Source organism: Toxotes jaculatrix, chromosome 5 (assembly GCF_017976425.1).
Source record: "Toxotes jaculatrix isolate fToxJac2 chromosome 5, fToxJac2.pri, whole genome shotgun sequence".
Taxonomy (NCBI): domain Eukaryota; kingdom Metazoa; phylum Chordata; class Actinopteri; family Toxotidae; genus Toxotes; species Toxotes jaculatrix.
Window position 1 is genome coordinate 11415043 of NC_054398.1, and position 11128 is coordinate 11426170.

The 11128-nt window shown below is 41.2% G+C and overlaps 1 long non-coding RNA gene across 1 annotated transcript; it reads right to left on the minus strand.

Moving 5' to 3' along the window:
• Window positions 1-1876: 1876 nt before the first annotated feature.
• On the minus strand, window positions 1877-10787 carry LOC121182492. Its single transcript, XR_005894120.1, has 3 exons — window positions 10679-10787; window positions 8206-8521; window positions 1877-2089 (listed from the first exon to the last, which is right to left on the minus strand). It is a non-coding gene; the product is annotated as an uncharacterized LOC121182492 (long non-coding RNA).
• Window positions 10788-11128: the final 341 nt, after the last annotated feature.

Below are 11128 nucleotides of genomic sequence, written 5' to 3' on the forward strand. Positions count from 1 at the left end.
ATAAAGCACACATCTGCAGAGCATATAGGGTAAATCCAACAGAATATGGAACATTTTTTTAATGATGAAAATCACGCCAGTGTAACAGTTCTTACAAAATCATTTGAACATTTGGGCTTTCGTTCCACCCTGGCTCTACAGAGGCTGATTTCACTAATTGGTTTCCATTCATCCAGAAAGGGGAACTAATCACCAAAATCAGCCTCTGTAGTGTTTGGATGGATTGAAAACATGCTGACTTCTGAATGGGCATCCACGAGTGAGATCTCCACTGCTGCATGAGTGTGGTTTTAGATTTAAGTACATGGAAAAAATAGTTTTGTTTTATTGTAACTGCCTTGTGTCTTCACTTTTTTTTAATGATTTTTCTTTGTCGTATTTATGTTTGGTGTGTATTCAGCAGCCTATCTTTATTTCTTTTGTTTATGTTTATGATAATCTCTCACTCCATATATCTTTTTATATATGTATAAAAAAGATACAACGTACACACACACACACACACACACACACACACAAATGTAGACAGAAAAATAAAACTCATACATTCATGCGCTCTAATGCTACAATAGCCTGTATAGGGTTTTTACCATTCTACGTTTTAATTATTAACATTGTTTCATTACTTTAAAAAATAATAAACCTCTAAAATAAATGAACAACTGAAAACACAGGGCTTTCCCTTGCCACTGCATTTTTCTCCACTTTAATTAAATACTCGACTCAGACATAACCAATGGACATGGCTGTGTTCTTTCTGTTTCCACATGAAGAGAAGGAACTAATCCCCTGTTGACCCTGCATGTGTCCATCTGTTGTTTGACTCCGGACACAGATCAGTCGGACACTGATTGAGGTCCGACTGACACCAGGGCAGCCTGTAATCCCAAAACCTGATTAATCGTCAAAACTGGGCCCTGATGTGGAGTAATACATTTGGATTTAAAGTAAACAAGACACGGAAATATATGCATCTTTTATCCAGCTTCTTTCACAATAACAGGCTCTTTTTTATTTCATTATAGTTTAGGCCTTTGCTTTTTTTTTTTTGCAAAGTGCAGCAGAAAATCTACACAGTGTGATTGTGGAATTAAAACTGATGAATAAAATATGAAGGCAATGAACAAAACCTTATTATATATTTTAATAGCGGGCAGGGTCATTCTGTCCATAGAGTTTTGTGGCTGATGAACTTTTTCTTTCCCACACTGATTCAACACACGTCCCTGTGTCTGCTCCTCCTAATTAAAACTTAATGTGGGGTCATTCAAACACTTTCTCACACCATGCTCTTTCTCTCTCTCTCTCTCTCTCTCTCTCTCTCTCTCTCTCTCTCTCTCTCTCTCTCACACACACACACACACACACTCTGTGAACCTAATAAAAGAAAAAGAGAAAAGGTCCTGCAGACTCTAAACACTTTAGTATTGTCTAATTTCAACTCTAATGTCGACATTTTAGAAGACTGAAAACAAAACACTGAGAATATATAAGAATATTTCATAAAAAAATATGTTGTTTCCTTGTCTGATTACCAAACACCCGGATGCTCAAAACCATGTAACGAATAAAGCATATAACAGAGATGGTAATATTTTCACACCTTTTATTTCAAGCGTCACTGACATCTATATAAATATATATATATACATTTCAATGCATTTATATATTTTAGTTCAGACACATGAGAAAATAAATAAAATATTAATTCAATAATTACAAATGCATTAACTATGAAAATACATACAAAGCACTCAGTGTGAAATAAAAAATTAAGTCTTTTATTTGCAAAAAGAATATAATTATATGAACACGTCTAATTTAATACTTCATCATTAATACACAGCATCTTAAGATAAACTTGGTATTTCCTGGTATAGCAGGCATCATGAGCTTTACATTTCATATTTGCACCTCATATCTTTTGTTTCTACACAGAATTCTTCCTGCAGTGTTCGATTGAATGATAACCTCTTGAGTTCATGCATAAATTCTGGAGAGTCTTATTTTGTTGGGTTTGGTCCACAGTCTCCTCGTGCCAAAGCAGTTTCCTGCAGAGTGCAGAGAGTCTCACAGATCCTGTCCCATCCTGAGGAAAAATGATGGAGCGAATCATTAGCATGAGAATCAAACTTGGCTCCGTAAACTCTTCCACTTTGCACAGAAAGTAACAATATTTCACATTTTGGGGTAGAAAGAAAGAAAGACAGAAGGGTAGAAAAAGAAAGAAATGCCTAAGATTGGACAGTAAAAGAAAATTACTTTTGTAAAGAACTTAATAATAATTAAAAGCTCTGCTTATAAAGCTTGCAAAGTGCTGAGCAGTCAATAAAAACAGCAAACACTTGCCATAAAAGAGATTAAAACAAAAACCAAAGGACCATAGTGAAAGAGAACACATAAAAAAGGGGTAAATGAACTACCCCTACATAAAAGTAATGTCATATAAAAGTGATACGTTTTAAGAATATAAAAGACAACGACTCTGCAAACCAAAGCTCTTTGGTTTTTCCAAATGTTGATGTGTATGTTTTGACAACACTGAATCTGCTGTTGTGCGTGATTTTTAGTTTTTTGCACACCAGAAATTGTAGGCGCTGTTTAAGAAAAACAAACTTCCTTTTCACGCCCTGTAAAAATAGGCCCCTGTGCTCTGCATGTTGTTCTTCTCTCCCATTTTCAGGCTGTATGCATGGAGGGATCTTAAGGCTTTTATCCCCACAGGGAACCAGCCCAAACTCTTTCTCTGTCAATTTTCACCCACTCCCCAATTCAGACAAGCCCTTTCTCCCACCAACCCCACAATGAAGGATTTGTCCTCGTTCTCTTTGTCCACCTCTGATATCTTTTTTTGACTGCTCCCTCTCTGCAGACGGCATGCAGCGTATGCAAATACATGCTCTTTTATTCCTGAGACCCCTCCCCTGAATGAATGCAACCTTAAATGAGGCCACACTTTCACACATTTACAGAGGGGGCACGGAAACGTGCACATGTTACAATCAGTGGATTTGCATGCCCGCTCTGACACGCAGTCACTCAAACATTGAACAGTGACCGTTTTAAAATGAGCAGGCGCAGAAATACATGGTTTACTGATGTCGCTGATTATTTCGTCTATATGTCCTTACAGGTAATTCATGCAAACAGCTTGATAACAGAAAAGATAAGAACAATCTTATGTAAAGCTAAATTTAACCAAAAGTCAAATATCTTTATGTGCACAGATACATGAAGTACTCCACAATTAACCATAAAAAAACGCTACTTTTTTGGCCTTCTCGAAGAGGAAAGTCTTTGCAATTTAGTTGTGATTGAAGACAATGTACATTTTATGTTTTAGTGTTCTCTATATGATTATTTTAAGGGATGTACTTTTTTATCAAAATGTCCTTTATTTCTGCTGACTTCTGTTTGAAAAGACTTGAGACTTGATTTGTAGAACTAGGGGAAGGAGACAAAGCCTTTTGTTTGCAACGCTTGCAAAGAAGTTATGCTATGTTTAGTGTCGTATAAGGCCACAATACACACACACACACACACATACACAATGGGTGTTCAGATGTGTAGGATGAGACAGAAGCGCTTCAACAGAATGCAATGAGGAAGAGGTGTAGACTGTGTAGCTCTAAAGGTCGGATGAATTATAAAGGCGTCTGATGAACATAAAGCGCAGCTCTAACAGCTAACATTCCCAAGCTGGCCCGTGCCATCTGTGAGTATGTGTGAAAGGGTTGGAGTTACTGTGTGAGTGTCTGTGTGTGTGTGTGGTGGGGGGTTGATGTCTGCTGGACAGCTCTGACAGTTCGGCCTTTTCACTCGTACATTACTGAGCTGGGCCGGCCTCTTTCCCATAGCAACCCTAACAGAGGTCAAAGGCTATGTACCCCCCGTCCACCCACCACCTACACCTCCTTCTCTTGTACTCTGGGGTGGCCACACAGACTCTCCTAACTCCTTGACCGGTCGCAGACAGAGCGGCTGCACCCATGAACTTGAACTTGGCTGAGTGATGGAGTCATACATTCATCTGAGCCGGAAAGGTGACATTACAGGATTAGAATATAATTGGGACGTTTGGCTTTTTTTCCATGAACATTTCTGCTTTTACTCCCTTTTTTACTCTTTTCACCCTGGTACCAAATTCATGTACTATACCACAGAATAAAATAACATGCACAAAAAAAAGAGGTCACACCAAGGATTCCCCCTAATTCTCTTCACCCTAGAACCTCATCTTCTCCTGATATGATTACAAAGGGCCACTGTATTAAAGGCTCAGTCACCTAATTCTCCTCTACTTTCATTGGAGCATACAGGACCCCTACTCAGGGACGCCCCAGCCAACAGACGTAATCTGAAAAGCCTGGGATGTAGAAACTTCTCTCCATCTTCCTCTAAGATACTTAACATCAGGCTTTGTGCTAGATTAGTCTCAGCCAAAGTTGCATTAAAGAGCCCCGATGAGCCTCGCTTGACCCACATTGGACCTCATCCAAGACTATGGGCGGTCCGCGAGCTGGGCTTTATATATATCACAGCAGAGCCGTTAAAACATTAATAGTGTCCACACATAGTGAGGAGAATCCAAAGAGGTAACCCAGGAGCTATATGGTATTAACATTTTATCGCTACTACGGCTATGCTGCTGCACCCACACAGAATGGGAAGTGAGCACCGGCTACTGTCACTTCATCATGTCACACATTATAATTTCCTTGCTCTGAAAATCCCACATAGCAAAAGCAATACATAGTTAATAATGAATAACAGAGGAAAGAGAGAAGAAAGAAAGGGAAAGGTAATCATCTCCATTCTGGCATTTTCTGGAGGGGAGATACATTTTTCTGTCAAATTTTAAGTTATGGACAAGAGGAAGGGATTGAGGAATGAAGAATGAATATTTAAGTCACTGTATCTACAGTGTGCGAAGAGAGATTCAGGGACGTTCAGATCCTAAATCCTCCTGACACAGTGTCAAAGCCGCTGACCTCGCTGTCCAGCCACTCTGGTTCAATCAGTCTCGATTGAAAACTCTCTTTGTTTCAGAGCAGATTAAAACCAGACACTTAAGCAGGTTCACCCAGTATCAAAATCAAGATGAGCTCCCACTGACAGTGTGTTTTAATTCTGTCTACTCCCTCTTGCTCATTTGGGATCATTCCCTGTCATTTCCCCCACCGTGTCGCCAAAAGTGAGAATTACAGATCTCAGTAATCATTAGACGAATAAATATTCTATGTGCACGTATGCGTGCCACTCATTTTTACACTCGCCAAATACTAGTGAAAGCGACTTCGCTCTTCAGACGTTGTGAAGATGAATACATTTCCCTGACAAATTTGCCTCAGTCACCGCCTCTTTTTGACCACGCTGTCTCTGTCGACTGCTGCAGCTCTCACATACCTCCCCCCTTCACTCTTTTAAAACGCACACACACACACACACACACACACACACACAGAGTCCTCCATGCCCTGCTCCTCGTGGCTGCAAATTGCTTTAGCATGGCACCGCACAAGCTAACACAAGCTAACTTCATCAGCAAATGCAGAGGTAACACTGATGGCTCAAACATGGCTTCCCATGTAGTACATCTGCCTCACTTGCCTCCTTTACATATGTGTATAGATTTGTCTCCACAGTATTTTAACCCCTTCTCAATAAGCCAGTCTTTAGTTTTTACTTTTTGAGAGCAACAATTCGATCATTTCACCCGTCGCTCCTCGTTTTCTCTAACTCTAACCACAGAGATCTGAAACAGAGATGTAGCAAGCTACAGTATCTCCAAGATTAATTTCTCGGCTTCACCTTGCTTTCCCTCTTCTGTCAAATCTGCCCGAAGCAATACGCTGTATATCACAGATGAGCGGCACAAATGCAATTATAAAGACAGCTCTGAGTCTTTTATATGAATAAAGAGAGGGAATAATCTTTTGACATGTGGGGCCGCACATGCACTTACATATTTCGTGGAGGGTACACATACAGTATAAAGCTCATTAATAATCATTATCCACAGGTTACATCACTCAGCTTGTTAGGCACACCCATCGCCTTAGCTGAGTCATTTGCAATGATACACCGTGCCAACAACTGTCTTGTGAGGGTTTTCACGATGTCTGTCTTTTTTGTTTTTTGTTTTTTTTTACAACCTGAGAGTGACACAAATGTGTAGATCCCCTCTGATTGAAGGACAAAATCGCATCCAGCTGGTAAATTAAAGATAAAGGAGTGCACAGCTGATGATAGGGACGCTCCAAAGGTTTAAATCCAAAATAAAATCAGACTATCAGTTTGGAAAAAAAATGTGATGATATGGATATGGGGTGTTGAAATAGCACTGCATCACACCTTTGATACAATCCAATGACAAACCGTGATCTGCTGTGTGACAGGGTATAGGCCTGAGCCTTATGCTCCTATATGCATATCATGTATGAATGCATCTCTAATGCCAGTGAAATCCTTCTCATTTAGCAGAAAAAAACAGCATCTCCATGTTTTTCAGACATGCAGAGGAGGCTGAATAGACTCATGAACAGTCAGGTGGCACTCCAGGGCCTGGACTACACCCCCCCCCCCCCCCCCCACCCCACCCCACATTACACACATATCAAACACACATACACTTACACACACATTAAAACTCAGCGGCTCGCCCGACCCTGGTGATCCGCGCGACAGTCTAATGTCTCAGGCATCTGCTCATGTCTAGTCTGGAGGGTCTTTCCCACCCTGCCCCCAAGCCCAGGCCCGCCGCAGCACCCACAATGGTGGGAAAGCGGGCTTTTTCAGGGGTGGGTGGGGGTCTAAACAGCTATTGAGGGGGTGGAGTGGGGGTGGTGGGGGTGGTGGGGGTGGTGGTGGAGTGAGAGAGGGGCTGAATGATAATGTGAAAACGCACGGCACTGTTCATTAATACACAAGCACTGCAGCTGCACACGTTGGCCCTGGACACACATGCTCACGTGTCTGCCAGAGACGCCAGGGGTACAGGGCAGCTCTACGCCATGATAAGGAGCATACTCAGGATATGTGTGTGTGGTGAGGTTACGGGGATGGATCTGGTAAAGATCTGGAGCCTTGATATTTGGTGGTCTCAGTTTGCCCCTGTCAGAGTTTGGCAGAATGGGACATTTTTACGTTAGTGAAGTCTGACATTTTTCGTCTGTTTGTGAAAAGTAAAGTTTTTAATCGTTCATACAGCCGGTACCAGCACAATTACATCGCAGAGTTGTAATCAATATTAAATTGCTGAGACCAAATGCCTAAAGAGATGAGATCCAACACGAAATCAATCTGTGTGCAATTAAATGGCTTTAACAGTTGTAAATTGATTGACTGTGGCACCTTTGATCCACAGACACACACAAACCAAACGCCAAAGATATATGTGTATACACACATACTTCAGTCTGAACAATGAAATATCAAACACTGGTTAAAAAAAAACTGTAGCACTTTAAATGTTCTGATAAACATCATTAACCAAATGTTTTCAAAAGCAAAAACTTTTAATATTCAGTGCTGATGTTATTACACTTAAGCCAAAAAATCTTTTGTTCATACAGTAAATTAAATCTAAGATCGCAATGGTTGTGAGTTTAAAAACAATAATGTTATTCCCCAAATGGGAAATTATCCGAGTATCCCCAATCAGCTCTCACCAATATTCACCTGAGGGGCACCAGCACATTAACATCCTTAAGATACTGTACAAAATATCATAATGTGAATTTCATAAGAAAAGCAGTTCTGCGTGAATTACTCGACGAGGTTTGTCAGGTGGAAACGCGATGCACGCCGCTGCCGGGCGTGCATCAGGGAGTAAAAGAAGCACCATGACAAGAGAGGATGGCAGGTTTCCCTCAACCAGTGCCAGCTCATTAATTTTGTTTGCGACCCAGCCCTCCCCATCCCTCCCCATCCCACCACCACCAACCACCAACCACCCTTCCTCACCCACCAACCCCCCTCACATCACCCCTTAACTGCTAATTAGCAGGAGCAGAAGATAGAGAAAGGAGAGAGGCCATGTGTGACTGGGGTGGAAATGGGAAACTCTTCTTCTTTTCCCTCATCCTTCCTCCTGTTCCCTTCCCCCCAGTCACACACACACAATCACATACACACACTCCCCCACCTCCTGCCCACCGCAACCATTACCACTGGTACCCAACACAAAACCATGATGCAGCTCACCTCGTATGCCAGCCCTGCCATTTTAGGTGTCGCAGCAACATCTCCCAAGATGGCTTCTCTGAGCGCGCCCATACTCCAGGGATCTGGCAGGGTCTTTGTCCACCTCCTGGCACAGGCAAAGTGTCCCCCCGTTGGCAGTACAGATGGCATTAGAGGCTGCGGGGTAAAAAGGGTGAGGAGGAGAGGGAGTGCGAGAAGGAGGAGGTGGCAATTCCGGACTGACCGCGTTTCCCCCGCTCTCTCCTCGTTTGCTTTTAATGATAGTTCTACCCTCTTTTCAGGAATACCCGGTCATTTGGCGCTGTTAATCGAAAACCTGTAACAAGACAAGAGAAAGAAAACAGAGGAATAAAACATGAAAAGCACATTTTGGACTTTTAGTTCTCATTATGGTTAAACTCAGCCTCAGGACTGTGGGTTTGTAATTAAACAACTGATTCAGTTGCTGTTGAAAATCAGCTACTTATCAAAACTTTTGAGTCTCGGGCCAGTTTTAGTCATACAAAAAGAATTCCCCTTCTCCTTTTTGTGTGCATGAGTGTGTATTTTTGCTACAATAAAAGCACAAGAAGAATCATTATAGATGTACACAGGTTGAAACAAGGACCATCCCATAAATAAAGCCTCAAGTGTTTTTATTCCCCATTCATTAAGGAGGTACGCCATGTTCGCACGCTACCTATAACAGGGAAAGCTCAGGAAAAGACTTGGACCTCGGCCTTTTCACATATCCAATATCTCGCTGTGAAACGAAGCAATTAGCCTGGTTTGACAGCAAGCTCTACTGCGATAGGTAGTTAACGGAGTGAATGAAAACTCATCTCACTTCGGTGCTCTTTAGGCTTTAGTGGCATTCTCTGGGCTGAGCGTATGCAGCGCACAGTGCTGAAGTACCAGGTTGAAAGGTTCAGCTCCTGTCTACAGGATGGCCCTGGCCTTCTCATTGAGCCAAGACACAATGTTTCCCAAAGGCTCTAAGACTCGGTGCAGCTTTAAATACAGACGCCAAGTGTTTTTTTTAACCCTGTGTGTGTGTAGGGTGCTACACCACTCAACTGCATTATTAGCAGTCGTGGAGACATTAGTGCCCGAACAAAACGCTAGCTTCCCTTTCTTTTCATCTGCAAAACAAAGTCTCACAAGTGAAATCTAAAATCTGTTCTCATTTTTTTAATAAATGGAAAATACTCTTCCAAGGGGAAAAAAGTAAGTGAATGAAACAGTGGGCTGTAAAATGCAAAAGATAAATCAAGAGTATCTGCTTTAGCATTGACTAGACAGGCAGGGCAACATGCCAGTATGTCCCAAAGCAGATGCCTCCAGGGATCGTCGAGAGAAATCCTGGAGGACCTCGAGAAAAGAAGGAAACGCCTTAGCTGCTCTCTTATTTCACTTCTTAAATGAGACCAGTACAGATGAAAAATAAACACTCTAAGGTGTGATATAGGCCTTTTTAACACAAGGCATTTTGAAATGTCACACTAGAAAAAGCACAGGTGTAAACAATACTTTAAATGACGGCTGAATTCCATTAAGCTACTTCAGCTTCAAGATTGTGCCGCCTCATTGTCATGGCTTACTGGGACACTTTAATAGAATGGAGCCATCGTTAATTTTTTCCACTGTGACAAGTCAAAAATGTCTACTGTGAAAAAGCTCTATAACAACCTACCCAATATTACCTCCCTGACAACATTTTTAGATTTTTTTTTTCACACAATAAAAACAAAATTCTTCTCAGATGATGTTTCTAAATCTCAGGTCCCATGCTAATCCATTTGGGAGCCCTCGAAATCGAGAAAGTTTAGGAGTTCTTGTTTCGGACAGTACTATTTTCCTCTACCCACTGGGCGACCTGTTTAGCATTCAGCACCATGTTGCAGAGGACCTGAATGGGCAGTAACCCTAACCACCCTAAAACAGAGCCAGTTACCGACTGTGGACCCTGAGGCAATTCATAAAGCTCGTAAACTGAATCCTCAAAATAAAACTGAAGTGAGATAAAAATAATTTTAAAAAAAAGACAACACAACAAAGATATCTGGGCCTATCAAACTGTGTAACACAGTGATAAATGAAAAGCTGGGTGAGCTTTGCACTTTGTCTTTCCTCCATGAAGAGGAAAAAAAATCAACACATAAATCTGAGGCATTTTTTTGATTTTGTTTACCCCATTATCACATGACTGCATGTCAGGGTAACACGTGATAGACAGAATTAACAGACAAACATTTTTCTGCAAAAAAAAAACCTCTGAAACGTATTAAAATGCTTTTAAACTGGACATATGCTAAAACTTTGTGCTTTTTAGAAAAGGAAAAAAAAACTTTATTATTATTCTATACCAATATATTTTTTACGCCACGTTTGCAGGCCAACAAATATGTTTTATACAAGCCATCTGGCATTATTTGTGCGCCAATTTTCTCCACACACTTTAGAAAAAAACATAAAGCAAAAACAAATTTCTTACCTTTTTGAGGTGAAAGTCAAAATCCGCCTTGGTGAGTTAAAAGCCTGAGGAGTCCAGTCTCTCTCTCTCTCTCTCTCTCTCTTTCTCTCTCAGGTTACGGAAGTCATTTCTACTTTCGGTTATCTAGCTTTATGACAGGTATTTAACACTCATACAGCTAGATAACCAAAGACAAAAACAGACCTCCTCTTACACGCTCGTGCCGTAGCCCGACGTGACGCTGGCGTGATCTAGACAGAAGTGGAGATACATGAGCAGGCCTGTAATAACATTTGTAAACACAAAGCCAGCAACTCTTCTGCAGTGTTACTTAATTACAGGTAAACAATTGAGAATATATGTGAAATGTATTAATAGTTAGGCTAAGCCAGTTATTTTTTGGTCGGTTAAAGAAGCTACAAATGAGATATTTAGCCGTCACATATTCATGTCGTGTTATATAAAGTGTCT